Source organism: Otolemur garnettii, unplaced genomic scaffold (genome assembly GCF_000181295.1).
Source record: "Otolemur garnettii isolate 467f Iridium unplaced genomic scaffold, OtoGar3 scaffold00069, whole genome shotgun sequence".
NCBI lineage: Eukaryota > Metazoa > Chordata > Mammalia > Primates > Galagidae > Otolemur > Otolemur garnettii.
The window spans coordinates 2,459,848-2,465,211 of NW_003852464.1; positions in this window are offsets into that span (position 1 = coordinate 2,459,848).

The following is a 5,364-nucleotide window of genomic DNA, read 5'->3' on the forward strand; positions in this document are numbered from 1 at the left end:
GTGTGTGCCTGTAGTCCAGCTACTCAGGAGGCTAAGACAGGAAGATTGCTTGAGCTCAGCAGTTTGAGATGAGTTTGCTGTGAGCTAGGCTGAGGCCAGAGAACTCTAGCCAGGGCAACAGAGCAAGATTCTGTCTTTAAAAAAAAAATGAAAGAAAAAGAAAAAATAAGCATTTTTGGAATTAGACCACACTACAGTCATACTTTTTAAGGAAACTACTTTTTGACATTTCAGTAATATAATGCTTTTTAAAATACATGTAATATTGTTATAGAGATTTTATCATTTTACCAAATGCAATTTTAAAAATTTTTTTGAAAAATAACTAAATTTAAATATGATATCTCTCTGTAATCGATTTCCTTGTTTCAAGATTGTCAATCTTTGGCAAACCAAATTCAACATTTTTATCAACCTTACCTCTTAACTTATTTACAACGTGTGCAGAGGATAGCTGCCCTTCCCTCTCAGAGTGAAATTGAGAGCAAGAACTGTTCTGACAAACCAGTCAGAAGCAGCTCTGGTTTGGAGGGCTACAGTCATAGTGTGGCTTACATCATCTGTTCACCTTGGCTTGCCTTCTCAGTGTCTAGGTGTTTCTGAGGTGTCTCCTTGGTTAGAATTTCTTGTTTTTCCTATTAAGATACCTACTTACCTGTGAGTCTGCCACTGTATTTCTGGGCTCCACCCAAGGAGTTTGTATCCAAGGCCTTTTTGGCTGGTAAACAAGAGACATGGGAAAGAATTGTATCTGGCAAGAGTCTACCAGCTCAGACAAAGGGAGCTGGCTAACTGGATTATGAGCTTGTGCTTCTGTAAGTATTTCAACAAAAGAAAATTATATAAATAATTGTTTCAAAACTATGCCAATTTCTCTGTTTTACAATTATAGCATTACAAATAGCAAAGAATATATCAAGAAAGTATCGAGACATTTAGTCTAGTATTGGATTATATGAGCGTGTCTGAACATAAAATCTGAATTCAAATTTTGGCTCCATCCTTAGTTGTGAAAATGTGGGTGAGTTCCTGGATATCTCTGTTACACTTTTACTTTTCCTGTAAAATAGATCAATGAGAGACACTCAACTAATGTTATCATTTCAATAAATATTCACCTTGAAGGAAAGTTTAGAAGAGGTGGAATTTATATCCATTGGCTCTAGAACAGATGAGGTTTTATTTTTTAGCAATGATTAACTTCATTTTTTCAAAATGGTTCACCCAGAGCTCATAGATGGAGTGTGATGGACAGAATTCTTCTCCTCAAACCATACATTTGTATGGTGAAGCCCAGATCCTCGATGTGACTATATTTAGGGATAGAAACTTTAAAGCAGTAATGAAGTTAAGTGAGGTCCTAGGAGAGGGACCCTAACCCAATGTGATGACTGTCCTTAGAAGAGGTGCAGAGAAGGGACCTTGTGGAGCCACAACAAGAGATCATCCATCTACAAGCCAAGGAGAAAGACACTTCAGAAAAGCTAAACCTGCCGGGGCCTAGATCTTGGATCTCCAGCCTCCAAAGTTATAAAACCACAAATTTCTGTTGTTCGTCACACAGTGTATAGGACCTTATTATGGTATCCCTAGCAAACTAATGGATGGGGTCTCCAGAAGTCAAATAAATAGCACTTCATTTTCTCATCAAGGTTTAGAACCAATTTTAGTGTGATACGATGAAGTTAGCCTCCTTATAAAGACAAGGGTGGTGCATTCTAGGCTCCCCATTCCCTACGTGTCACCTTGGAATGACACTCCCAAGGAAAGACTGAGTTTGCAGAGTGAACCCAAATGCCGAGTCGATATATCTGGGCAGGAAGAAGCAGGGACCCATAGCCACTATCCATGTCCACACCATACTCAAAGTCTTCAGTGGTTTTGCTCACCACAAATGGGAGAGATGCCCAGGGGCTGACACTCACCAACCAGGCCACGCTTAACATGTCAATAAAGGCCTGCGGTGTTCAGAGACTCTCCTGCATTAATAAATAGCATTGGAAAAGGATTTCCTGACTAACATTGGGTGGTCATACAGCAACATCCAGGGACTTTCTAATGGCATTTTCACAAAATTGCTTCCCTTTTACAGGGAGGAGACTTTTGCAATTAAAAATTTATAAAAATCAATGTTTTCTCTAATTAATGGGCTAAAATATATTTGAAATACAATAATAGATCATGAGCTTCTAGACGTAAGCCTTGGTCCCTGATTAAAAGAAGGGCTCTAGATTCAGACATCCAGACTTTGAAATGCAGCTTTGCCCATCATTAGTTGTGTGACCTGCAACAAGTTATTTAACTTCTCCCACCATGAGTTTTCTCATACAGAAAAGGATGAAAATAGCAGCTACTTGAAGGGATAATGGAAGGTTGAAGTGAGTAAATTAATACATTACTTACAAGAACAGCTAGCAGACTATAAGCACTCAGCATTTATTAATAATGTTGTTCTTAAAACTTCTTTTTGTGGTCATCTCCAAAGTGACTTGAATGTAGCAGGTGTTGAAAAAGTTTGATGGTGGAGACATAGAACAAATTCCTTGTCAAACACTTCAGTATCACATTTCACTATTAACATTATATAATAGAAGACATCTACAATTGGACAAACCTCCCTAAGTGTAGGCAGTCCGTAACTCGAATTTCCTTTGTATAGAAAGGAAATTACTAAACAAAAATGAAAATAAAATTTTGCAATGAGCCATTTAGAATTGATTTATGAAAAACATATTGAAAAGCATTTAATGGAGCTTACATTCAATGTACCTAAACGGTTGTAGTCATTACCGTCAACCCATTTTCAAAAACAGTTGGCCTTTATAGCTGCAAGAACTCACTTTGGAGAAACAATTCCAAGGAAATCACCATTTTTAAACTATGAAAGAGATTTACAAATGTAAGACGGAAGGAAGAAATTAACAAGGACTGCTTGCCAACTGTGTGCTGGGAACTGCATTAAACCCTTTAGATCCTCAATCTTATTTAATCCTTCCCTCCACCCTGTAAGCAGGTGTAATTATCCTTTTTCTTTTCTTTGCTTTGCTTTTAAATAGATGAGGAAATTGATGCTCAAATGATTATGTGAATTTCAAGATCAGATATCTAAGGAGGGAAGGAGCTGGAATCAGCAATTGACACACATTTATTTAACCACACATGTCTTGCTGTTAACAGGATTAAAAAGCAGACATGAAGAGAGATAGACAAAATTTTACACAAACTCAAAAAAATGAATTTTCTGTTCCAGCAAAACTGTGCCTACACATGTAATGATACTTTAGTAAACATGGAAATGCCACAGTTAGGAGAATAAGGAATCATAAATGAGAATTCATGTACATCTGTATTATTTTATGATTGTTAATATTACTCCATAAGAAATTTCATCAGCTGGAATTTAAAATATGATGGTAGTTGAGTAGTCCCATAAAAATGAAGACATACTAATTTGAATTCGCCTCAATGATATATACTCCCTCAAACCCATTCTGCTATAATTTAAAGTGAATTCAGCATCTCAACTGCTACCTGGCAAGCAACCGTGCTGGTGTGCTTTGGAACTTGAAAGGCAGGTAACTCGAGTTGCCAAAAATGCTTTTAAAAGAAAGGGTAAAAATAAAATGTGGTTGAATAGATTACATCCAATATATAAATTCCTAGGTGCAGTTACGCAAGTTACATAAATATTTTAATAGTGTCTCTGCATACTGTAAGGAGCATGAAAAGCAGCTGATTTGTATAGAGCATACTTAACCTCAAACACAGCCTCCTACCTTGGATGGTAACCATGTTTTAGATTCTCATGACTAGTTTTTAAAACTTCTTTTATTTTTAATACATCCCTTTCTGGTAAACACTATGCTGTTATGAAACAAATTCCCTTGTAGCAAACTTTCAAGAAAAATTGTGTGTTGGTGGTCCCTGTGATTTCCACCTCTGCAGTCACAACCCTGCAGACGTAAACCCCTTCCCTTGAGTGTACGCATGGCCTGTGACGTGCTTCCATGTGGTGAAGGAGAGCCTGTGAGTTTTGTACGTGATTACCACAGGTGAGTTATAATGCTCATGTTTCAAAGACTCCCTGACCTACTGGCTTGGAGAAAACATGAGGATATTTGGGAAGGCTCACATGGCAAGAAATTGATGGAGGCCTCTGGCCAGCAAACAATAAGAAATGAAGACCCTCAGTCCATCAACTTGCTCAGAACTGTATGTTGCCCATAGTTACATGAGCTTGGAAAAGTAAATCGTCAAGTTCAGGTGCGACACAGCCCTTGCTGTCACACGGATGGTACTCACTTTCTGAGAACCCGAAGTACATTCCTGCTACAGAAAACCAGTGTTTCCAATTCACAGAAACTGTGAAGTACAAAATGGGTATTTCTTTACGCTTTAAGTCACAAAGGTTGTGGTGATGTTAGGACGCAGCAAGAGATGACTAACATATCACACGTGTTCCTGATTTCAGATTTTCATCAGCAGTTATTTATTGGACACCTACCCTAGGCCAGGATTTATCCTAGGATAAACATGATTACTGGCCTCAAGAATGTTTACTCTTTGGGGGGAAGAATAAAGAAATCAGATGTGTATAACTGAAAAATCACAGCACATTCTCTCACGAGATTTGTAATGAACAAATGAGATAACGTGCAGGAACACATTCAGTGGTACACCTGACACGTAGTACTTGTTATCTTCTTTAAAGTGAAATGTTGTGCTACTTGTTTCATAGGCAAAAGGGTTAGGAGAGGGGCTCTTGCTGACAGCTATGGAAATACAAAAGTTCTTATAGGAGGGACTGAGGCTTGAGTAGAAATTGCCTGGGAAAAAATGGGATTGTGATAGGAAGTAAATTTTTAAATCCTGCAGTCACAGAAAACCCACATTTGAGTAGTAGAAGGAGGAGGGGAAGGCATAACAGTAGGAGTAAAAATAGTAATTCTCATATGATAAAGGAGAAAGATAAGTAATTGATTTTTAATTGGCTAAAGGACTTGATCCAAAGCCAGAAGGAATTCTAATTAAAAAAAAAAAAAAACTCTTCTTTTTGTTAAATTTTATATTTGAATGATTTAAGGAGCATGATGTCTTTTTGCCACATGTATGAATTATAGAATGGTGAAGTCTAGACTTTCAGGGTACCCTGCTGTACCTGCTACCTGTTACAATGATGTCTGGGAAATCTGTGGCCAAGTAAATGTGAATGTACTCCATAGTGCTACATTCTAGTGAATATCACTTTGTTTCTTAACCAGAATCGTTAATTTTGCCTCTTAATGCATATGTAAAAATAGCACAATGCTTTATTTGCAAAAAGGGCCAGATTATTGCAAGAGGCTTGTTATTTTAAATGGTCAT